Genomic DNA, 26,522 nt, shown 5'->3' on the forward strand with positions numbered 1-26,522 from the left:
TCTGCCAGCCCGCCCAGGAGGGCACGGGCACACGATAAGGATAAGCGGGAACTGAAACGAGATGGCACCGAACTAATTTCCCTTGGCGTGACCTATGCAATAGATTTTCTGGCATCTCAAAAGGCACAGAGAGAAACCCACTGGAGTAAGCAAGGCCCTGTGTCAGCAAACACTTCATTTCTCGCCTCAAACACCCAGGCTGGCAAAGCTGCAAAGGTAAAGGATTACTCACTGTTTCCAAGCGTGGTACCACGTGTTTAAGATATGAGTATGAAGGGGCAGGGAGAGTATTCATCTCGTTTTCCTGTCTTTCTTCTTTAAAATAACTTAGGGTGCACAATGAAGACATGAAAGATGACAAATCAAACAGGGAGAAGATGTCCACTGGTTTATTACCAGGCAAAGTGTCTACCATGAAACGCTCTGTGGATGGCCAAAGAGAAAATACAGTAAAATCAACACAAGAATAAAGAAAGTAAAACTGAACAAGAAAAGGATTTCTCTTCAGCCTCATGTAAGTAGTTCAATCAAACAGAGAAAAAAAATCTTAACAATTGTATTAAGAATTGAGGAAGATCTGTGAACACATTAAAGAATGAAGGTCATTACATTTGACCTGTATTGTTCAGCCAATGAAATTTCTTCTACTTACACTTTTGTATTTGGCTTTTGCTTGCTGCAACCTGTTATTTATTTATTTCAGCCAACAAAAGGAAACAGCAAAACCAGAAAGGAGACCAAACATTTTTTTCCCAGGGAAACTGGAAACTAATTCAGCAAAGTGGGTCAAAAGAAACACTGAAAAATACAAATCCATCCTACAGTTTTACTTAAACTGGAAAGTACTAGTTCACACTTAATAGGTAGCTAAAATTTGGTTTAGAAACCAGTAGAGAGAAAACAGAACAGTCATCCAATGTGGATAAATAAGCTACATAATCTGGGACTCTGGAAAAGGCTATTTTAATAAAATTATGTAGTGGTAAACACATGTATTGTCCAAAGATCATATAGGGGCTTCACCAGCAAGAAACACCAGCACTGAGAAATGCAGGAGCCTCTTAACTGCTTATCTACTAAAGCTGCAGGTTAAAGAGAGGTACCTGACAGAGAACAAGGGCAGGAGGGGGCTGGAGGTCAGGAGAAGCTCTAATGACAAACCATCTCCCTTTAGGTGAGGCTGATGGTGGCTTTAGTTGCATTACAAGGGAGCAAAGATAAGGGATGAAGCCCTCCCTCACAGTGGGATTAAAAGGGATTGGAAACAAGATGGAATTGTGCATCTCTCTAGTGCTCAGAGAGGAGAAAGTAGCTAAACCAGAAAAAAAAAAAAAAAAAAAGAACGAAACAGTGGTACCAGAAGGGAATAGGGGAAGATGGTTAAGGTTCTCAGTGGCTGCAGGCATCACCACCTACATGCAGGGTGGCTGTGTTGAGCCAGGATCTTCTGGGGAGCATTGCAAGCAGCTGTGGGGGAACTGGAAAGGTGGAGAGGCCTCATCACAGGACATTTTGTCAAACTCCGTGATGCTCAATGGCCGTGTCTTACACCAGCTTTCTCCCTCACAGCAAATTTCAAGGCAAAAATATTTACAACATGTACAAGCTTTGAAGGTACACCACAAATACTGAAGGGGATTGTTTACAGCCATCAGACTTGTGCTCTATTTTATGCCTACAAATGCAAAGTAAATGAGAGGTGATTTGGCAATGGCATAAAGAGGCTGTCCCTCTGAAATACCAACCTTTCCCTCAGTTTCAGGCCATGCCGTGCCTCCTATTTTGCTTTCAAACAGCTAATTGGCAGAGAAATCCATGATGTAAGCTAGTAACTACACAAAATTAGATCTATCCAACTATGAATTCATTTGTTCGTTCTATTTGTAGTTTCTCCTTCGCTGAAACATAAAACTTGGTACAAGTCAGCATATTTCACCACATTTAAAATTATAACAGCAAGGGCAAAGGCACAAAGAAAAATATCACTAATACAAAAGAGTAATAAAAATCCATCTTAGAGACAATCATGACAGCAGAGCAATTCAGCATACCTGACTATCGTCTTTCATTTTCTAGTTCTAGTCTAGCCTTTTTACTCTCAAAAAAAAAAAAAAGAAAAAAGTAATATCTTCCTATGGGTTATTAAAAAACAAACAAAAATACAACAAAACAAAGAACCCCACCACACACAAACCAGACTAACCATTCTAAACCACTCTTCATTCTGATTTGCAGAATAAGACTCTGAGACTTTTTCTGCATGCTTTAAATACCTCTATATGATTAATAGCAAAGTAAACATCACTTGTCAAATAAATCTGCACTAATCTAATCTAACAGCATCTAACCATTCTCCATGTTTCCCTATTGTGATACTCCATTGAATGATTTTGCTATCCCTCCCCTAAGCCCCTTGCTTCCTGTACCTCCTGCATCTCAAAGGCATGCAAATGAATCCTTAACAGCTTTTCCCCCTTCTTTGACACATCCACTTTTTTTTTTTTTTTCCTTTTTAACAGGCTAGAAACAAACACACATGTATTTATTTACATTGTGACAGTCTCCGAAGGCTCCATCCAGAACCGTGGTTAGAGCAAACAACCAATTGGCAAAGCAAGCTCAGGGTTCAAGCGGCAGCAATCAATGCACTGAGCTCATATGGTGCAAACCTGGGCGTGCGGGTCCCTGCAAACCAGATTGGTGCTCACTGGACTCCAGCAGCACAGCGAGCTGTAATTGCTTCTTCTGCTAAATTGTTTGGTATTTGAAGTGGGGGAATGTATTTTCTTTTAAGTAGGGTTTCTGCCCTTTACATTGGCATAAAAACTGGTTTCCATCACCTCTGTCAATGCGTATGATAACTAGGTACAACCCTTATTCCCAGTCAATTAAATCTATGTGGGTAGGTCAAGCATTATTTGAACACAGAAAACACACAGCCAAATGGAAGTATGGTTTCTTGACTTAGATAAGATTAAAAAAGCCAGGGGCAGAATTTTCAAACTTACAGGCAAACAACAGGCCCATGAATCTGTACTGGGACGTGCTAAAGCTTCATCCCTCGTTAGGAATCTATTTCAGTTAAATAGGATCCTTTTGGTTTAATAAGATCTATTTTGGTTAAATCCCAGGCAACATACCTGTGAAAGAGCCTGCAAACTTTAAACAGTAGAACACAGCACATAATTCCACCAGGACTGCTCACCACTGGAAACTACGGGGCCATCACTGTTGGCTGAGATATACTTGTGTTCCCTTAAAGTTATTCCGAGCAAGCACAAAAAAGGGTGCACTATTTTTCATTTTTGTCAGTGCTACCTCTGGCAACACTTACTGCAAAAATCAGTCTACACTGCTTACTTTGCAGCACAGAGTGTGTTTCTGCGTCTGTCTGAATAACCACAGAGTCACTTTTGCTTCCTGGTTGTGTGATACAGCTTCTGAAAATGCATCACTTCAGGACAGAATAAAAAAAAAATAAAACACAGCAGGGTTGTCTCTAGCACAAACAAGAGGACTGCCCCTCCTAATCTCCACCTCATCACACTTGGCTGCAAAAGCTGATGTTCAAAACAGCAAGAGCTGTCAAGGGTTAGTTTTTCCATGGGGTTTAGTTAGTGAGAATCTTTAAGAAAATAAATCCAGGCTTCAGGTGAGGATGCCTAACTGTGTCAGGGATGCTAGGCTGGGGTCACTGGGGTCCCCTTTCCACACTTAAAAGAATGTAAGCTTGCATTTGTATTGGAGAAGGGAGAAGGTAAGGAATCTATAGTTGAAAATAGAGATTATTGCTGAATTTTGAGGCCATGAGATGTCTACCAGCTGAATACAAAAGACCTCTCCCTTTCCCTAATCAATCAAAACAGACATTTCAGGAAAAGCATGCACCTCCAGATGTTCTCCTGAACCACCTGCAAGTATCCAAGCATATTTAGGCTGAGCTTTAACTAGATGTCTGGTAGAGAGAATCATGCTACTCTTGCAAGCAGTCCACTGTGTGACCTTAAATAAATCACTTGCATATGATCAGCACTAGAGAACATTTTCTGCTCCTTATCATGTATGGAGGTATTATATGAAAACAGGCAGAAGTATTGGCTGTTATCCAGGAAAGGAAAAAGTTAATACTTATTTATAGGGAATCTTTAGTTTCTTAGTTTTGGAAAGAGATTTTTAGGTGAGATCACTGTACCACAAAAGACCACTGCCGAGTGAGAAAGAGGAATTTTCAGTTGGAGCTGGTGATACATAATTATTCCAAACTAACACAAATATCTGAGAAAACATTTTAAGAAAAGCTTTCATTAGAGAAAACTAAGGATTGCCATGGCTCAGAAAGAAGAGAAACAGCCATCAAAGAGCTTGACAGAAAATGTCATGTTCCTCCCCCTTGCAATTGAAGGGTACTTTTATTGTTGGTGAGATTCTCCCTCTACAGAAGGGGTGAAAGCAAACAAAAATGCATCACACACATTTGCTGATCTTCTGTACTTAAATAAGTTTCCCATGAAGTTCCTTGTTTTTTCCTCCCATTTGTCAGCTATTGATACTTCTCTGCATTTCCAGAAACCAGTTAATTTATATCAATAGAGCCGGTAGATGTCTATAACCTGATCGAACTAGTAAAAGATGACTCTGCCTGTAGATCTGCTTTTAGGAACTGTCATTTGAACTGGGCAGCGCCAAGGACAGATCAAAAAATCCTGGCTGAAACACAAGGTACAGCTGGATCCTAAAATAGAGTTCCCCAGGTGCTGGGCTCAGGGCCTATAGACACGTCTGAGCTGCAGCACAAAGCACAGTTGGCAGCTAATTTGGATTTAGCCATTTCACACTTGCAAGCCGGGGATTCAAAGCCAAACACCCGGGGCCCCCCTCCTACTTTCCAACACAGAAACAATTTAAAACAGATCTAACACCTATGTAGTACTGATTTGGTTATCTTCAAAATCCCCATTGTTCTGTTTAAAGAGCATATCCTCCTAGAATAGCCCCCTTTTGATAAACAACTCCTTCTGCATGTCAGCCAAACAACAGTTTTGGTCTTTATCACAAGTGCACCAGCAGCAGAAACAGTGTGCGGTGAAGCGGGGGAGGACGGGGCTTTAGCTGAAAATAGAGTTCATTGTCAGCTGGACTTTAGGCTCAGGTTTTTAAATAGGTTTTGGAATGTGGATATGAAGCAGTTAAAAGAACCCTACGTCCAGCCCTTAAAGGAAGAAACATCTATTCACAAGCTTAAAAGCATAGCAGGACCTCAGGTAATGGGGTCGTTTGTGTGATGTGCACAGAAGTTTCTTGTACAAGAAGGTCAAAATACACAGGAAACAAAATACTAATTCCTCGGGACACAAAATCTTTCTTAAATGAAAACACACAACTCTTTTCAATAAAAGGCCAACGGCATGAATCTATAATAACACTACATAGTTTGATTGCACATTTTAGTTCAAATATGCCCTCATCATAGCTGAAAATAATTTTACTTGTGCAATTCTTAGAATTAGTTGGCATACAAGTGTAATAAACACATTCTAAAATCTGCCACAAAAAAAAAAACACTTTATTCTGTGTATTCCATTAGGAGCAAGCTACTGTAAGAAAGTTGATCTTTGAAAAGTTGGTTTAACTGACTCGAGTATGTAATTATCTGCATATGTGGGAAATAGTAATATGGAAAAAATGTACACTCAAACACAAGAAGTGATGACCAAAGTAAAATATAGGCTAAATACCATTTATAACCTAGCTTCTGGAAATCATGCAACTCTTGCAACATCCATGTGTTTTACTAGCAAATGCATAAAATGTTCCTGTAGTTAGAGACAGTATTCCTATCGTATTCTTTTGTTAAAAAAATGCTCTTAGGCCCACGGGCCGCCAGGGAAATCATATCACTTTGTTCTAAAATGTTTGCTGAAAAGCCATAAGTGGCTGAAACAACACAAACTTCAACATCTTTGGTGGTGCTATCTCCTGTCAGGGTGACTGACAGCACACCCGGGCCAAGGGGTGACCCCAGTTCGCACAAACAGGCGAGACCTCGGATAAGAAGGTTGAATTTGGAAAACACTGGCGGTGGGTGCTGCCTGGTTTCTCAGTTTCCCCCAGATAGAGCATCTGGGCAATGTTAACTGTGGCATCCTGTAAACACTGGCTGGATGATAAAGGAGAATAAGTCAGGCAACAAAGTGACAGTGCAAGACGGTTTTCCTCTGTTTCTGCGGTAATCAGATGGCACAGCCAAATGTGCCTGTGGAAACCAGCTCTGGAAGTAAAGAAGTGTTTACAGCATAGTCTGCAACAGATAAGGAGACAAGATGCTCTTCAAAAGTCGGGAAAATCTATTCAAGCATAAGGTTTTTTTTCTCCTGTTCAACACCAAGAGCCACAGATACCTCAAACACAACTTCAGCCAGGAAATCAGACCGACTTTTCAGCAGATTTCCAGTGCTAGGGGCTAGCAACACTGGAAAAAGTCTTAGCCCACTAGCATCACATGGCAAAGCTCCTCACTGGTCAAAGAGGTGACAGAAGTTCTCGCAAAAAATCCTGCAAGGCCATAACTTTTCAGATCTTGCAATTACCATTTAAATAAGTCAAGCAGCCTATGTGCACTTAAATATATGCAAATCACCAAATGAGATGGCAAAAAATTAAACATCATTGTTATACAATTGATAGGAAGGAATCAGTGTTAATTTTCTTTTTACCAATGACTTTTTTTGCATCTTGATGATAAACGTAAAATATTTCCTCAATTGTATTTTCTAAAGAAACGCAAGCTAATTCCATTCATTCAAGGCTCTATACTGAGAAATGGGTGGCAGCAAGGAATCACAAATGCTGAACTGACCTTGCTCCCATTTATAATCACCTAACTTCCTTCTGACAACTACAGTAATTGCTGCTGCGAAAGAATAACTGTTTAAAATCCATTGTGGCTAACCTTTGCTGCAGTTCAGTAGTTGAATGGAGGAGGATGACTTCTTCATATGACCAGTCTCCAGAAGTTCTACCTGGACTGCTGACAAGCACTCACAGTATGAGAGCCTAGTCTGTGCAGCTCATTTAAAATTTCATAAGTTATTAAAAAGATGCAAAGAAAAATAACTCTTATAACAATAGCTCATGCTCGTAAAAAGCCAGAAATCAGCTATTATAATGAGGACAGTTGGCATTTTATGTTTATCTCATATTTGACTGCAAGAAAAGAGATACAAACTCTTGTAGAGACTTTAGTTTTCACAAGTTTGGGGTGTGAAGTCAGTTTTTTACATTCAAATAAAATGTAAAGAAAGAAAAATGTTTTGCATCTTTTAAAGTCAACTACAACTGGAAGGAGCGTGAAGACCAAAAAAAGGAGTAAAGCAAAAGATTTCTTTCTAAGGAAGAATAATGGACTTATCTAGTAAAGGAAAGATTAAAATTTAATGACTTTGACTAACATTCCTGGAAAAAAAAGCATTCCACGCACTCAGGCTATCATGCTTCAGACAGAAAAACATGCATGTAGCAGTTATCTGCAGATGTGTCACTGAGGAAAACTAACACTGTGTTATGGAATTAAACAGAGAAATGAAAATTAGCTGCAAACTAGAGGTGAGGAGGAACAGAGTCTAGTTGTGGACCTCAGGCTCTGACAACATCCTTTAAATATTCAGAATACAAGGTCAGTGTCATCAAGATCACACACAAAGAAATCCAGTTTCACTTCATTGACAGAGAACAACTCCTTTAAGGAAATCAAATCATGCTGCAGAAATGTGGAGGCCCATCAGATAGCAGAGGGGTTTACAGCAAAAAGAGAGTCCCATGTTCTCAATGCTCCTCGGTCCAGCTTGTACAAAATAAACATTTTTCTCCCACTTTCCCTTACTTTTCTTTTTAACAAATTTGCAAATGCTTATGAAAAGAAAACAGAGACGAGATTGCATCTGGTTTGTCTGTGGCGCCATTTGTTGCTATAGGGAGAGTACTCGGAAAAGGTGATGAGTGGTAAGTTGGTGAATGATATTAACAGAGAAACAATAGACAAATTGCTCTCAATGCTGTGGTTAACCCTTCTTCCTCTTCTTCAGGAGGCAAAAGCAGAGGATGATGATTACATCTCCCTGCACAAGCTGCAAACTGTTTTCTTTTCAAAATGTTAGCATTTTAATCCTTTTCACTTTCATGAGCGCTATGTATGTAAAAATACTTTTGGAAGCGGGGGGGAAGCAATCCACTGAAATGTTATTTTTTTCCTTATTTGGGCCCTTAAGCAGAACTGAACAGCATTTCAGACTTTAATAAAATGGATGATTTGTACCTCCAGAACAAGTCAAACACCAACTAATGATGTATTAATATTTTTTCCTGAAGGTGTAGATGAAGAATACATAGATTTAAAGGAAAAACTCCACCCCTGATACCAAGGTAGAAGAGAGCTCAAGCATGCAAACCATTAAGTACTTATTGTAAAGATATAACTTTGCTGAGTGCAAAGACTATCGCTTCAAGAGCCTTTAATTTAAAAAAAAGCCCAAATAAAAATAATTTTCAGTTTCCCAATGAGGACATCAATTTACTTAATTAAATATTGCTTTCAGAGTTGCACTCACAATAGCTCTTGTCCCTTGCCAGTTGCAGTAAGAAAGATACATTGAACAAGGATGTCAGCTGAATACCAGCATTGACGTTAATGCCAACTGTCCAAAGCCTTGCCAAGTCGCTGACGTTTAAAGCGAGGACTCCCTCGTTTTCAGCTCTTTTTAAGGCTTTGTCAAAGTACTGAAATTCTAGGAGCCCATTTTTGTGCATTTTGCAGAGGCATACAAGACCTTATGTTCTCAAACAGAACAATATCCATCTACCACGTTGAGGTTTTTTAATGGAAAATGTTTGTGTCACAAATCAGTTTTATTTTCGTTGCTGCCTACTAGATTTTGATCCCACACTTTGTTTCATTAGATTTAAGCTCACTTTGCACTCATATTTTAGTTCAGTTGTAAAAAAAACGAAAAAAAAATCTTCCTCCCCCAAAATGCCAGTCATTCTCTGAAATGAATCTCTCATTCAGATCACTATAGCTTGACACCGACATTTTTTTTTCTTGGTTTCTCATTTCTGCACAGGACATGGAAACTCAGATGCACTCTTCTAAGTAGATTTCTGTATTTTTGCCTGCATCCTCAATTAACTCCAGCCTACTAATTTTTAGCAGAAGAAATAGTTGTTTTCTTCTTCATCTTAAAGCTGTGTTTCCAAGTAGGAGAAGAATCCAAGAACGAAACCAGTTTTGAGTAACAGTGTCATTCGGCAGCTCCCTGAGCATCAGGATTGAAAGGTAAGATCATGCAAAGAGCAGTGAGAACAGTTCAGATCTTTTTTTTCCCCCTCCCCCCCCTTCTCCCCCATTTGCTTCTTTTTTCACTTTCAGTGACAGAGTCATAAAAAGCAGCAACAAGATGTGTCAAGTGACACTGGAGGTGACACATGATGTACACACCTAAAGCACCTATAGAACCTGTTCAGTTACCAGTAGGCTTAATATTGCATACAATTCCTTTGAAACAGGAATTGAGTCGATAACATCTCTTGTAAGCAGGTGCCTCAGCCCAGACTCTCGTGGGGCTGTCTTAGTCCTTGTGGACTTTTAAGGTGAGAGGCATAAGTAACTGGTCACTGATGCTGCCTAGTCACCCTCAACATTGTAAACTTCATTCCAGAAGCAACTGCATTTTAACTTTGACATACTGGAGACATGCAACTAAGACTCACATCTTCTCCAAATTAAGTGAATGCAATTTTGGCATTTTCTCCTCGACATTGTCAAAATCTGCTCTTGCACTGTCATTCCATCCTTTGTCATAGGTACAGGGATCACACACAAAGTGGAAAACCTTGGTCCTCTGAAGTTGTATTCAACAGTCCTCCTCTCTTTTTTTTTAAGATATCTTTAATTAATCTGAGTTTAATGTCTAATATTAGACAAATTAGCTTATTATTTGCTTGGGCATATACCAAATTGTTTTATATTGTAAGGTCTAATCCATTTTTTGGAAATTTCTATTTTAGGACACATCACTTGTAAATTATTGAATAAAGTTTTTTTTAAGAGTAGGTACCTCCTAAAAAGCACAATGTGTCAAGATTCCTTTATGGTCAGATTATATTTTAGTGTAACACAAACACAGACCACACCCAATAAAAACCCAGCATTATTAAAAGAGAGTTTAAAAAAGTCCCAAATCTAGTCCTGAACTCCTATGACACATACACAGGTCTTTAAAACAATATTTCCCCACATTTGAACCAGCAGCTTATCCTCATGGCCTTATTATCTGCCTTGGAGTTAGTCTTTTAAGCAGAGTTAGAGACTTCAATTCCAAACGTTTAATATAAATGCCACCTCGGGACTGGAACAAATATCATTGTGGAATACAGCCATGGGGGGGGGGGGGGGGGGGGAGGGGGAAAAGTCTGAACTGTCGCTCTTGAGACCTACTGTCATCAGAAGCAGCAGACAGCACTGAACACCTCATAAGCCCTAGTTCTGTGTTTTAATTTAATTACAACTGTAATTTTATTCAGAAAACAAAAAACAATAACTGAATGTCTCCTTCACGATTCCCTAGCGTGTAAGTTGCACATTGCATGTTCTCTCCATTGCTTTGTCCAGGCCTCCAAAGCCTTAGAGAGACTGTTGCACCATTTCTTGAGGCATTTGTCCTGAAGTTTCAATGGTAAACCAAATAAGAGGCAGAGCATAAAATGGACTATAACAACGGAGCGTGGTGTTCTCTGTTGTGTAACATCACAGCTTGAAATTACAATGAAATTAGTCATACAGAAAAAAAGCAAACTTATAAATCATATTATGTGTAAAAATGCTTCATATTCTTAAAGAACTCCTCGCATCCCAATGAATTCATGAGTCAGTTTTAAGTGACTCCCACTACAAAATTTTGCTGACAAAACCAAAGAGGCTGAATGAACAAATGTGGGAATGAAGGACCATGTGTTAAGTCTTTGAACTTACAGGTGTGAGCTTGGTGCCTTCAGCATCACCTGGTAGGTAGATTGGGGTCTCTTTACTCTTGCATTTTTGCCACTTTCCTGCAATGCTTGCGAACATCTGACTGACTTCTGTTTCTCCTTGTAAAATAATCTATCATTCTCATCCTTATGCCCCAGCCGACATAACCAGTGTTCAAATAATTCCTTTGCATCTGGAGTTCCTTCTTTTTTTTTTTTTATTTTTTGTCCGTCAACAACTGTGAGACTAAAACAAAATATATCTCTGTTTTTCTTTTATGAGCAAAGTCTTTCCATAAGTCATCAAATCTGCTTTTCCCCCAAGATCTACATACAGCCCAAAGATCCTAACATCTGGCATTGCACCATTTAATCAGTCTTGGAAACCTGCCATTTATTGCACACTGAAATAAAGACAGACTAAAAGCATTTATTCAATACAGTGCAATTGGTCACTAGTAGTTACTTAAAGAGTCTTTCATGTGCTCCAAACACTGTTCACATGCAATGCAACTGCCCTGTGTAGCATGCTGGAAGGCAGCAGCTAACTGCACAGTTGGGGAGCAAGAAAAATGTAGTGACTCAGGACAAAAACCCAGCTCACCCAGAAAATGCTATGTGCACTTTTGAGTGTTTACACAGACCAGACAGATTTTTTCTACTTCGTTGTTTTCAAGGACACATCAGATGCCACAGCAGAAGCCAGAATTTTGTGTCTCTTCTGAAGGACAAAGGGCTGAATCAACCATCACTACTGGTCCTGCAATCCCAAGGAGCCTGTAGTTTTTCAAACCTAAGACTGAGAGGCTTTAAAGTAGCGGCAGTGTCTTCACACACACTTAAAATAAAAAAAGGCAGTTCTTTCAATATAAGCTGCTCTTGGGAGCTCTACATTGTGCTACGTTTTTTTCTTCACCCTTCTTGTTTTTATCAAGCAAGGATGACTAATGTGCTATTGTGATGCACTTTTCTCAGAAATGTGGCCAACTGAGGCTGCTTCCACCGTAGTTCCATGGGTGTTTAACATTAAAAAAGAGCCCTCAGCCAGGCAATGGGTAAGTCATTACACTCGGCTTTAAAACAACAGGTCCCATACATAAACTGTGGTCTCATGCAAATCTGACCTACAAAATGTTGAAATCTTCCAATGTCAGGAAGATTTCACAAGTAATCCCACCTGTCTCATAGCTGTAAAACTGGTGTGACTTTAGCACCACAAGAACCACGGTATTTGCCACAAACAGCTGAACGTGGCCTGATTCAACTCCTCGCTGCCCTTCCAGTTTCTTATAGTTTGGCCAGGAAGTGTAGATGGGACAAACGTCTTCGGAACTATTCATCCTATGCCAAGAAATGCTCTTCCAGTTCAACAGTTCAACCACCTGGGAAGGACTCTAGTGACTCTTTGCAGCTCAAAAAAAAATTGAAAAAAAAGAACATTCTAGACTGTATATGAGATCAATATCAAGCCACTGACTTAAAATAGGCCAGGGTTTAACTCCTTATCCCTACAGAACTGCTGAATATTCATTTTAGGCCCTAAGATACAAAGACCAAACAGCACCCCAGAGCACAAACAATAAGGAAGGTAGTATTGTTTTGCTACTGGAATACTTCGAATTATTCATTGAAAACCAGACTCTCGAGCACAATTATAAAACATTACTGACCTCATACACAATGACCAGAGAGTTTTAGACAGACTGCTCCAACAACTTTTACTGAATTTAAATCCTTCAGTTTGAACAAGGCCCTGATTTCTCTGGACTGAAACCTGTCAACTCTGTTTTGACAGAAAATAATAACAGGTTTCAACTTTTTAAACCATTTTTCAGCCCAGAATGATGACCTTTCTAGAACATAAGGAGATGAAAACATACTTTTTTTAAAACGGGCATCTATTCCCAAATCCATCTAGTCTTTTCAGATTACTATGTAGAGGTCAGTAGAGTTTGTTGTAGCACAAGCTGTTAGCTTTCATTTCACATTCCAAGACCCACAATTTTTCACCCTTTCTGCTAAATGAACCCTTGTCATTCCATTGCTCTTGCAGAAGCCTTGCAGTTTCAAATTCAGCTCTAAAACTGGGCGCTTCTACACAGAAAAGGACTATTTACTTTTGACATTCATATGTGCCTATGGTTAACTGCACAAAAAGGTTATTAAAAGAGCATTTTTGAATAGCAGCACTAGATATTCTTAAATACCTTGCTCAGCCACAGTAAATACAATCACTTTATTCATCTCTTCATGGAAAGCTTACCCTTATTCATGCCTCATTAACCCAAAAATCCTTCCAGCATGCTTATCATCATTCACTGTCTCTGTGAATTAAAAAAAGAAAATTTTCTTGCCCTAATCAAAGGGATGATATGCTCCTTTGAATCACATTATGAAACGATACACGCCTCCATCTTATAAGGATGCCTTATAAATTTCCTTCCTTATAAGAAACAAGAACAAAAGGAATAAAATTATTAAATTACATTAAGTCGATTAATCTCTTGGGCCCAAATCAGCCATATCTGAGACTTGGAAATATCCTACTGTGTCACAACGTAAGTGTTTGAAAAGCTGACAGTCTTCAAAACACTTGGAAACTAGTTGTGTGGCTCAGAAAATTAGTATTGCTCTTTAAGTATCTTTTAAACAACAAAACAAAAAACTTGAACGTAATTCCAAACACAGAATTAAATTCTTTCCTCTGTACTAGGAATTTCCATATTATATTTCACATACCTTAAAATAGCATTTTTTCTGACTTCAGTGAAAATTCCTTGAATTGGAAAGAAGATTGTGAATAATGAAATCCCCAGGACATATCACTGGAGAATAGTTTAGCAGTAGGAAGAGCTTTATTCCAATTACTCAGACTTGAAAATAACAAATTCATAGTAAGATCATCCTTATTAGTATTCAATGATGTAATGCATTTCTCTAACACATATTTGATACTAATTCTTTGTTGCAAATAAATCTACCTAGAAATACTAACTCATGTGTTGGGTTTTTTCTTTCTTTTGCTCTTACTTTCACCTATCTATCTTGATTTGAAAAAAGAAGGTGATCAGAAATATAGGAACTAGTTACTTATATGGTTCTAAGTTCTACTGTATTTCACTGACTTTTCTTGTGGCAACATGGAGAAGGTTAAGGACAGATTATTTCATAATTATCTTAGCTAAAGAGATTATAAAAGTTTGAAAAAGTCCTTACCATGCTTGCTGAACAAATATAAACTTCATAGGGTAACACTGGTCTGAAAGAGAATGTCGTTACTCAAAAAAAAAAAAAAAAAGGAACCTAAACCTGTTTGCTTTATTTGCCCATGAATGAAATCATCCCTCTCATTAAGATTATTTGACAAACAATCCCATATACAGCAGGTGAAAAGGTTGGCATTGCATTCAGCCATGAAAAAATGCTAATTGTCCTGCTTTTTCTTTTCCATGACTGACTTGGTACACAGCAATTTTCTGATGCTCTTGTTAACAATAGCAGACAGGAAGAGTGCAGCTCGACCTAGTTTATGTTTAGGAAGAGGAGTACTGACTTCCCACAATTACTCCTTGAATACAGAATCAAGCCAAAGGAGCAGCAGGGGAAACAATGGAAGGCTTCCATGTGCGTAAGAATATTGTTTCTCTCCTTTGAAGAGCTCCTGGTTAGATAAGCCCACAACATAAAGGAGACTTCAGGAGAAAAGAAAAACACTGATCTGTATCTAGTGGATAAAAGCAAACTCACAGAACAGTTGTGCCACATTTATCGCCATGGAATAATTTCTCTCAAAGAGTTCCTGGTTGACTCCAAAGACAAATTTAGGCAGCGAATCAGAAAAGTGGAACAATTTGCATAAAGAAAATTCCCTGGGACTTTCTTGACCTGGTCTTGGCACTTGTAGACCCCCTTGCCTTCATAGTTTGGTTCAGTAACCCACCAAAAACTAGGCAGGACCCATCTCCTGTCACAGCAGCAAACTGAATGAGTGTAGCATGCTGTCCTATGGACACCAGAGGTGTCTCCTGCTGGCAGGAGAATGAAAGGAAAAAAAAAAAAAAAAGGACTTTACATTTTTCCACCAGATACTCCATCTATGTCATGTATTGTTTTTGGGGCTATAAAGTGTGTACCTGAGACAAGAAAGAGCAAGAGAGAGGAAACAAACAGGGAAAAGATGCTCTGTGATTAACATACTGAGTGGAATCTTGGAGATCTGGGTTAATTTCTGTATTGCTTATATATTTCCTACATGACTACAGTTCACATGCGATCTAATAACTTTTCCTGTTCTGCATAATTAGCTTATCCAGCAAGAAAATTAGCAGTTTTATACATTAGTATAAGCTTTTCACGGCAGAGTTTGCCTATCACTGGATTCATATTGTGAGTGAGCTTCAGTGCATTAAAGTAATAGTAGAGTTGAGAATAAATATTAGAATGAGAAGAATAAGGAAGCATGTTTTAACTCCATTGCTTTTGGTAGAAACGTGTTTCTAAAATTTTATTCCACATATCACACATCTTATTTTAACTAACACAAAAAAGGCATGCAGTCCGCTATACACAACCTCTGCTAAGTAATACCTATGCATACAAACAATAACATTGTCCTTCTACAGCAATATATGTGTTCTTTTGCCGTATTTCCCATCCAAAGAGATAATTTACTTTATGGACCCAGAGCACTAATGAAAACCAATATATTGACCTGTAAGATGCAAGCCCAAACAAATTGCACAACACACAGAGTGGAGTTAAGCATTGATGACGCACAGATTGTACCATCCAAAAAGGTCATAATACAAAAATATACATGTACGCAGGGGCTGGAAATTGACTGCCAAACATTTAGACATAAGTTATTTCTCTACATTTTTGGACTGTGGACCTAAGTGCTTTGATGTTTATTAGTTCACTGTTTTTATCAGTTATAAAATTAACTAATCAGTCTGCAACAGTTAGGATCTGTTATTTTAAGCAATCTTCTTGAGAAACATAAACAGAAAATACAAACTCCATGGCTGAAGTGTAATGGCATTGCATATAAATAAGCAGAGACACTCATCTACATGACAAAACACTGTTTGTAAAAAGGTATGTCAGGAAGCCACATTTTCCTTTCTCACAGTACGAAACAACTGAGTCTTATTGGGATTCCTCCTGACTTTGTATTTCACCAGCAGTGGGGCTGTCTGAACAGATGGGAAGAGATCCTGATGGAGAGATAGGCACATGTAGGTTGATTAATGGTAAAGGACCCATACACTGTTGATACACTCCAGACTCTCTGACCTTTTGATGTTGATTGTAAGAATGAAAGCATCTATTTGTGTTTAAAATTGCAATAAAAGCCCTAAATTAGAGTTGCTTCTTTCAACACTTTTAAGAGCAGAAGGCTGAAAGGTTCAAAGTAACCAACTTCTCTTCCATAGATCCAAGGTTAAGCAAACAAAGTTCCTCAAGTCTCAATAAGCTGTTATCAGGAGGAAAAAAAAATACATATAATAAATACGGTAGCATAAAAGCAACCATGCTGAAGAAACTGGAGCTTATCAGACTGAAAGGAAGAAAGCAATACCTGGTCAATAGCAGCTCTGATCCACAACAGAAGTCTTCATTCATTGCTTTTCTTTCCTTGTCCTTTAGCCTGTTAAAGGCACAAATAAGTGGTACGTTACTGATGCACAGAGCGCCCTGGATTCCGGTGACGATGATATAACTGATTGCAAGCTGAGGTGCAGAAAACTTTTGTTTAAATGATGGATAATTCAGACATGATTATGGCATGACATTACCACCACCACTTCACTTTCTAAGGCCACTTTCCTATAAATATCTCAAAAACTGTTAATGGACACCATTGCATGAACCATTGAGGAGGCAAGTATTATCACTGCTGTTTACTTCACTGTTTTACTTCAGTGAGGAAGAAAGAGTATCTCAGGAATAACCTCAGGGGGAGAGAAAAAAAAGCCCCACAACATACCACATTCAGATCTCCCCAATCCCAAAGCTTCAGCTGTCCTTCCCCAGTGATGTAGACATCTGAATCTGAGAGCAAAAGGAAAAGTTTTGAGACCTATCCATAGCAGGCTGTGCTGAGAGAAGCAGGTGAAGCAAAATGGCAAAGCTATCCAGGAGATACCAATATGAACACAGCAATAGCAAGGGCTTACCTGAGGGACATGAAGAGCTGCATAAGGCTTTAGACCCTCAAGTCTTGCAGCACATCTATGCTGGTTAGGCAGCTCAACAGACATGAGTCCCTTCTGCAGGTACATTAACTCAGCTCAAAATGCTCATTTGGGATCCTCTTACGGCAGTTATGCATTTTTATATTTGTTCGCCCAGAGAGGTATGTAGATGTCCCAGCCCTGGAGACATTCAAGGCCAGGCTGGGACTCTGAGCAACCTGATCCAGTTGAAGGTGTCCCTGCTCATGGCAGGTGGTTTGACTAGATGTCCTTCGAAGGTCCTTTCCAACCCAAACTATTCTAGAGTTCTATGTAGCAAGAGATATACCACTGCTGCGCTGCTCATCTGTGTGAGCATGGGCATAACTGAGTCAGATGACCCCATCGCAGCCAAGAAAGAAAAAAAAAAAAACCACCACCACAAAGCTCAACTCATCTTTCTTCTGTAGACGGGACTTTGCAAGCAGTGCAGGGCCTCAAAGTGAAGTCCAAATTGATGCCTAATGTCACCTTACTCTGGAGACCACTTACACAGGTGGTTTTATCCCTTTATGTCATTACTTATTTCGGAGGTGGGGGGAAGAATTCTGTGTCTCTTTGAAATGTTGTATGTAATTTGTTCAGTCTTACAAACATTTCCTGTGAAGACTTGCATACTGACCTCTATCCACTGAGGATTTAAAAATTGTCTAATTGCCAAGATGCCTCTGAACAGTGATGAAGAGTCTATTAATTATTGACTAAAACACAAAAAGCCAATTGTATCATCCAGTTACAAAATGTGTAATTCTGCAAACTTCTAGAGGTTTCCTTCTTTCAGCAGCTGGCAGAATTCACTATATTGGGATGATGGCATACACTTTGTTCCTCGTTGCTCCAACAGTTAATCATTAGACCGTTACCAGTAATTCTCAAAGTAATGAGAACAGAGAGCAAGCATTTTCTGTCAAAGTCTGGGAAAAAGACATAATGCAAAGTCCAAGCTCCATCAGCACAGGGAGATGAGAAACGCTAGTCCCTTCCCACTGAGATGGCCTCCAAGCACACAAAGCAGTTTCTAAATTGCTTGAGAACGCATTTTAAGCTTCGTTTTAGTACGTGCTAAGCTCATGAAAACAGAAATACCAGAACTGAGATGATCAATCTGCAAGGAAGAAAGCACATAAAAAGAATGTGCATACTTAAACAGGTTAAGTAATCATAATAGTAATTATTAATTGCATTATACTTATTAATTATAACGTAATAGATCTCTGGTTGTTCTTTTCCAAGAAGCTTAAAGTAATTTCCTAGTACTACATTAAGTTATGCAACAGAAAGGAATTCCTGAAAGAGCTTTTGAGCAGCAAATTCCACCTCAGCAAAACTATTTCTTTCCACAGGATATCAGAATATCAATGAAGCACTTGACTGTTTCAATAAGATGCAGTACGACTGACCATTAACAAAACTGGAGAAGAGGAAATATTCTGTAATGAAGGTCTTCATTATTTGGGTTTTCATTATGAAAATTGCAGACTCAATTTATTTATTTACATATATGTATAAAGTTATGTTCAATATGAAATAATTATATATTTAAACACACACATATGCACATATATATAACCATTTAATCTCTGCAGGTTTTCTGGGACGGAATTTTTTTTTCCCCACTAGTTCTGTTCTCAAATACTGCCCAAGGCAAACACCGCAGCTGCTAGTTATAGTTTGGTAACTAAGAACCAGATTTAAGAACTTGTCCAAAAGGCATTCAGAGCCAAAGGCTGCATGAAGAGCAAAGCCAGCCCCTGGCTCTGCAGCCTGCTTTGCTTCCAAAAGTCTGCTGCAATGTGTCAGAGGTGCTGCATTTATGTCACGCTGACCCGGTGCTGTGCAGAGTCTCCTGTGTGCAAAGGGCAAACGCCACCATTCCATCCCCTGGGGCTGGAGGGTGGGGGTTTGCACGGGAGGAGTTGCAGAAGGAGGCTGGCTCACCCAAACAGCACCGTAAAATGGATTTTTATATGAAGAATGCAAGTGTCAGGCATGCTTCCCTGCCTCTTACATGGATTTAAAATCTCTAGGGAACACTTTTGCACAGCGGGATGTGCTTACAAATGTGGCCTGGGTAGCTGTTTCACTTTGCTGACAGTCTTCTTCTTGCCACAGACTTAAAGCCCCTGGGACTTGTACTGCTTTTCAGAGGCTCAACTCTTCTGTCAGGCAAATGCTAACTGTCGGGGTGCTTGCAATGCTCTGTTTCCTAAAAACTTGTCTTGCTACCCTCTGCTGCTTGTTTGTCTAAATTAAGAACTATCATACCAGAAAGCTGTACATCTGTTCTTTATAAATGACTATACTACAGAAAATAAAATAACCTTCATTAGTAGCATGGGGCTCATATCCCACATTTAAATATTGCCAAGCAATGAAGCCATTCTGTACATTTCATTTCATTGAGTTCAATCATGTTTGAATCCACTGAGAAACTTGCCTTGGTAAGTTAAAGACATGGTCTGCTTGGACCCTGGAGCGGTCCTCGGACTATATATAAGCTACTCCCGAGAGGAGCTATGTAAGAAGTATTTTCTCTGCTTCCTGTATTAAAAAAGAACCAGGAAAATAACGTTTTTACATATTCATCTGCAACTCCAGCTTTTTCTCTCATGAAGTCATAAAACCACACAACATGCTTACATCACTGCCAAAATTCATAAACTATAAATAGGTCTATGACCTTTTGGTTCAAATTGGAATATGGGATTCTTTTGAAAAGACAGAAAGGAAAATGGAAACTCTGTTACTCAAAAAATAAACAACATTCCTTTATACAGGCATTGTAGTACATATGTTCAACAGTAACCAAATGTGATGCCAAAAAAAAAAAAAAAAAAAACAACCCACAAAACAAGAAAATAATCCAGAGAATTATGATTTTTGGGGGTGAAAATATAAAGAGCAAGAACAGATGAGCATTTAAAAATAAAGAGCCCATTATATTCATATAAAACAAAGAATGAGGAGAGAAAATAATAGCCTATAAAAATGTATCTGTCAGCAAAGCTGTTTCAGGACTGACCATTTCCCCCATGAGATTCTCAGGAAGCACCAGGCACCCTCCAGGTTTAAAAGCCTTCATCCCTGGACTCTGAGCTATATTAGTTTCCTGTATAAAAGGAATTGAGACGAGAAGAATACATTTGACCAACTGCCCCAGCAATCATACAATGTTTTATACTTTGTGGAGCACTGCCTAACACAACAAAACCAAGTATTGTTACAGAGGACTCAAAAGAGTCCAACCAATTATGTCCCTTCACAGGCACAGCTATACTAGCCTTTGATCACCAGTTCTAACTACCAGCAGTAAAGCAAACACAAATCTGCAGACAACATCAATAAACCTTGCAGGGGGAGGGAACAGAGATACTCAAGTGCCCAGTTGGCTTTTCCTTTTATTCAAAGCAAGGGAAGGGTAGCTTTGCTCACTTTCTACAGCCAGTTGCATGGCATCAAGCAGAAAATTTAACTTTAAAAAAGCATGCTACTTCAGCAGAATTCTCTAACCAAGGCAAAATTCAGTCTGCTAATTACCTGGAATTCATCTGTGTTTTTATTAAACTCTCTTTTTATCCACACACATAAATAATACACATATTTGTGATCCCAGAGTCTGTAGAAACATTCTTCTCTTTACTATTTACTCTGTGGACTCTTTTCTGAACATTTTCCTGCTAAACAAAATCTAAATGTTTCAAATTTTGTGACAATTTGTGCCATTATTTCACTGTGATCTCACAGTACAGGGCTTGATAATCAGTGAAGAGGTCTTGGGTGAGCCTGTATGCCGAGTATTGCTCACCCAGCACTGTAACTTGGGCTTTTGGTTCCCACAGTGCAGAAATTCAACAAAACAGACCTCCCATACCTCAGAAGCACATAGTCTTTTCAAGATCAGAGGCACAGCTTCAGCATAAAAACCACAGTGGTTTTCATCATGCAGAACAGACAGGTTTAAGGTAGAGATCGGAACAAAAGATTAGGGAAGGCAGCCTGGTCCAGCGGTTCAGCCACCAGCCTGGGACCGAGAAATCCCATCTCCACTGACGCTGCCTGCGACACAGCCTGTGCTGCTGCTGTCAATGCACAAAATCGCATCAGCCTTGAGCCTCAGAAATATGCAGGGCCTGAATGCCCTTGAAATCATTTAGAGTCAAGCAAAGTACCTCTGAGGGTCTGGGTCTTGTTTACTTTGTGTTGCAATAACTGTCCATAAAATGAAAGATAATAACATTTCCCTGCCTCACCAAGTGGACTGACTACCCTTTGTAACAAGGACACCCCGTATACCTGCTAAAGCTGGGTGCCATACTGCTTCCAAGAGGCATGAAAACAAACATGAAGTTTTACATCAGCCTCATGAAGCACTTCTACCCTGAGACGGGCACGGACTGTGTAAAAGCACAGGGTTGCAACCTCACAGACCTGTGAAGAATTAAATAAAATCCAACTCGCTCACCCTCGTGTCTGTGGTCAGATATTTCTTAATAACTGGTGGATGCTAACTAGGCTTTATGCCTGCTGTCTGGCACATGGTTCAGCTCCTGTCTCTGCATAAAGCGCTCAATTTATGTAGCCGTGTGTCCCTAGCTGGCAGAGCCAGTCCTCCCTTCTCTTCCAGCTCTGCTGCTTTAAACACCTCCCAGTGCATTTCACCAGGGAGAAGCACTGTTCCCATGGCTGGCTGGCAGGAACCCTGTCTCTCGTGTGTAAATAAAGGCAAGACAATGCTTTTTTAACCACATGGCCAGAAAATAAGGATCTATTTAAAATTTTCCATGTTCTCTTCAGGTAAAAATTTACATACTATTATTTAAAGTACTTTGTAACAACCATGGCAATTCAAAATTTAGAGTGGGAGAATCTGGAGGAAAGGCAGACAATACTTAGTTATAAAGCAGTAAAAGAGGAACAATGTGACTTGGATTCAGTTTTCGACTTACTATAAACTTCACATATATTCTTACCACATCTTCCCCATACCCGTTGCTTTTGCACATGATCCAGATGATATGGCATCTATTCTCTCATCATCTTACCTATTCAGAATATAATCTGGATAAAACCAAATTTCTTATGCTGGAAGGATCTATAGCCTTTAGCACAAGAAGAACTTAGTGAAAAAAGTTACTATAACACAGGCAGAGTATTTTCACTTTCATAGTACTACTTACATCTGGATGAAAAGGTAGCGCATGCCAAAAAGTTAGTAAAAGCCAAAACACATGGGTGATAACCAAAAAGACAACTCAAGCTTTCTAATTTACAATCTGTTAAATTCATGCATTTATATTAAAAAAAAAAAAAAAGTCTGCATAACTTCTAAGCAAATCCCCACGATAAAAGCAACAAGCAAGTAATAAAGAGAGAAAAGTCAAAGAAAAATCAAGTATTGACTGAAGACTGAACAAAAACTAAAACCAAGCCCTTATGTAGAAATGAAGTGGGCAATACTATATATCTATAGTAAGCAAAGCTGTATTTAAATAATTAGATGTGTGAGCAAAGACACAAGGTGAAATTGCATCTAGTACAGTGATTCATACTAACTCAGAAAATCTGGTTGTTACTACACTAGTTGATGTCAGGCTGCATTTTATTCAAACCAATAAAAACTTTTGTGTGTTCTCTTGACCTCACTAATTATCTAATTTACATTCAAGACAATAATGTTGCTTAATAATTCAAAAAGGAAGTGTTCCCACCCCAGAGTGTTATCCCTTCATGTCCTCTGAAGGAAATTTAAACTGGAGAATGCTGCAAGTGAATGGAAGTTTGCTGCAACCCAAATGGTAATTATCTCTCTTAATTGGTTGAGCTCTGGAATGTTTAAGGTTTTACATATCAATTCTCAACAGCATGCTCATAAAGACAAAACCTGGAGATATCCAGACTTAGCTGACTCTGTGGAGGTTAGAGGAAAAGTAAAAGTCTCCACTAAGCAGGCTCCAGGGTACCAGGATGCAATCACACGGAATCACAGAATCACAGAATGTTAGGGATTGGAAGGGACCTCAAAAGATCATCTAGTCCAATCCCCTTGCCAACAGTTTAACATCTTTTCACAGCCTTGAATTTGAAAGACCAAACCCACCTTGAGATTCTGGTCATCAAATGACAGTACAGGACAGACGCTGGGACTACTGTGCAGCATCTTCAAACAAACATTACTGTACCACAGGTAGAAACTGCATAGCCTGGGAGAAAAAGCATTACTCCTTGAAAAGTAATTCCATCCTTGCTGTACCAGTAAGCTGGCAGGGCGGTGGGTGGGAAGAATGCTAAACTTCCAAAGAAACAGCCTCTCTCTACCTTGTAATAGTATTTTCTGTATATGTAGCATCTTTTCCCTTCAGACCCTAGAGTCCTTTCCAAAAATCAAAGTTGGTATTACTACTGCAGCATGAAAGGAGAACTTATGCAACTAAACACACAGACATAGAGCCAAACTCAGTAATATGCTTTTTACTTCACCTTTTCCTTCTAGTCACTGTCAAGGGTCCAGCTGAGTTTATTTGTTATATATAATATAGTTGTTCCTATTCCAACAGTGGTATAAAACCATCTCAAAAAGACATAGATCCCCTAAATGTTATGTTCAGTGAGTATTACCATACTGACAGGTTGTCTACCAGCTGAAGCCACTTTCATCTGGGGTCTGTGCGTGTGCATAGGAACCGAAAGCAGAAGCTGGCTCAGGCGCCAGGGTGCATCAGGAATTACTCATACCACTGGTTTACACACTTCTGTTCAAACAGTCTCCTCTTCTGCCACCCATTTTCCCTGGGTGCAAAGCCACCCGCCTATACTCCACACCATAGTCCAGTGCCACCTCACATCAGTGCGCCTGTGCGGAGGAATGTGTATAAATGAAACAGATTAAGTCTGTAGATCTGAGTTACTAAGGAAAAAAGAAAAAGAAAGAAAGGTTTTGCTGCTGGATATTTTTGTGTATGGAGAAGTTGAACCTATATCATTTCAGCACAGCCCTACAAACAGCTGCATCAGCACAGCCAGAGCAGCCACAAACTGCAGTGCAGGAACAGCAGGAGTGGGAAGCAGGAATTGCTTAGAGTTTGTCTTGTGTCAAATTCAATTTATTTAACATCTAATTACATCCTTATAGTTACCAAAGAATTGGGGAAGGAACCGATCGTTAGTTTTTAAGAAAAGATCTGAGGTAAATTACTTTATATTGCTTGTACTTACACAGGAAACAAGACTTGGACATACTGCATTCACTTTCTAGTTTTGTTCTCAGCTGGACTAAGAGAACTTTTCTTTAAATGATTCCTGGGAGTCAACTGATCGTAACTGATGAAATCCCCTCAAACTTGCCAATTCCTGAAATGTTTCCCATTTTTTTCCCAAACAATGTTGTGTTCGAACAGCAATAAGGATATGCTGATGCAGTGCGCCCCTGAGCAGATGACACACTCTGAGATGTAACTGTGATCCTCAATGAAAAGAGGGCAGCAATACACGCCCTTAAATCTCGTCGTTCAAAATCTCGTCGTTCACTCATTATGCTTTTAAATGGTTCAACAATAAAGGACCAACAGCACGGGTTAAAAAGGATACCAGCCCCTGCTCGTCATGCCCCCCATCCCAAGGTTGCTGCCTGGTCACGGGGTCTACAAATATCTGCTCCTCAACTGCAGTTCACAGCCCAGAGTAATAACATAAGCGGTCACTAAGTTAAAATGCCAGAGACTAAGCAGTGGTGGCTGAAAAGCTGATACACACATTCGTTACAGAAACTTCTATTATAGAGCAATGTTTCAGCAAGAGACAAGTGCCTGACAATACCTAAATCCAACCAAAACAATTCCGCAATATCCCTGAATCAAGTCACAGAGCTAAACCCACAGCAGTGTCCAGAGGAACACTTCCTTCAGTTTGCAGCATGTGACTGCAAACATATCTCAACTCCCAGAAGTACTAAGAGCAGATCACACTGTGGGAGTGGTGAGGACTCAGCCCTTTTATAAAGGAGACCATGAAGTTGCCACCCGTGTAGCTGCAGTTCTTCCCCAACTAACAGCTCAGGTCATAAAAGACTGGGCCACATGTCACTTGAAAAGTTTAATGTAGCTCAGCTTACACTAGTTGAAAAAGTTATGAATGCTGTGGAAAAGATAAATGAGAAACAACTGTCCAACTTCTCTTTGATACAAGAAATAAGGAACTTCTAGTGAATTTTTAGCAGAACACACTTAAAACAACATTGGATAAAACAGAAACTGACTGCAATGGGTTGTTGCAGGGACATTCAAGACAGGATTTTTTCAGTTCAGAAAAATTTCTGTAGGATAAATCCCTTAGAAACTGTTATGTCCCAGAGACACCTTATAGCCCAGAACTCCCAACACCCTGCAGCCGCGATGTATCACATATAGCAGCGCTATACATGCTGTGTTTCCTGCACCCTCTACAAAGCTACTGCCCCTGTTAGACAGAATACAGGGCAAGAAGGGTGAGAGGGAGATTTTGTCAGGAACAGCACAGCTCTTCTGAATGAAGCACATTTGTGTTGTCATTGTTTGCATTTGTCTGTCACATCTATGGAGATGTGCAAACACGGGGCAGTTTTCCTCTGGGCTGTACACAGAGGTAGGCACAGTGGTGCTCTATCATGATTGCAGCCTCCTGATATTACTTACTTCAGGGCAAACATGGTAATACTAACAATTAGTCAGTGACTCAGATAAGACTCTCAGTTATAAATTCCCCATCCAAATCACTGAGGCTGTACGCAGCATAAACTCTTCCGACATGCAGCTGGAGCTCTTCCCTCACTCTGGGACATGTTTTCCCACTCTCTGCCATGAGCCAGCACTAACACTTACCTGGCTTCCTGGGGCGCAGGTTCACACAGCTCATTGCTTCTTTTTCAGGTTACTTCTTGAAACAGTGCAGCAGAGTTGCATGAGCACTGGTGCTGCTGCAAAAGAAAGGGAAATCATGTATTACTACAGATAGGAGATAACGAAAGGATGAGACTGATGCATAACCTGGCCTGGAGCATATCCTGATTCTTGGCTGAAAGAGAAGGCTGTGGCTGTCACAAACCAAAGGGGTTCTTCAAGGTATACAACTTCATGGTCCCACCCTCAGCAACCGCCATCCTGAAATTCTCTGCAAAAGTTCAGAAAAGGCTCCATCAGGCTGTGGAGAGATGGGCAGATCAGAGTGCTCCACTGGGCATGTATTTGGCAGACTGTGGCCACCCTAGGCATTTACAAAGACAACAGCAACTGCCAG

General features: G+C 39.6%; 2 long non-coding RNA genes across 3 annotated transcripts; one reads left to right on the forward strand and one right to left on the reverse strand.

The window, feature by feature from the left end:
- LOC139827706 (uncharacterized) lies at positions 1 to 605 on the forward strand. Its single transcript, XR_011738623.1, has 2 exons — positions 1 to 216; positions 332 to 605. It is a non-coding gene; the product is annotated as an uncharacterized lncRNA (long non-coding RNA).
- On the reverse strand, positions 254 to 26,522 carry LOC139827705 (uncharacterized). 2 transcript variants are annotated; one of them, XR_011738622.1, is made up of 3 exons: positions 26,108 to 26,522; positions 16,601 to 16,669; positions 254 to 423 (listed from the first exon to the last, which is right to left on the reverse strand). It is a non-coding gene; the product is annotated as an uncharacterized lncRNA (long non-coding RNA). The 2 variants fall into 2 exon arrangements; XR_011738621.1 differs by lacking the exon at positions 254 to 423 and adding an exon at positions 15,581 to 16,495.

The sequence above is a fragment of the Patagioenas fasciata genome, chromosome 3 (genome assembly GCF_037038585.1).
Source record: "Patagioenas fasciata isolate bPatFas1 chromosome 3, bPatFas1.hap1, whole genome shotgun sequence".
Taxonomy (NCBI): domain Eukaryota; kingdom Metazoa; phylum Chordata; class Aves; order Columbiformes; family Columbidae; genus Patagioenas; species Patagioenas fasciata.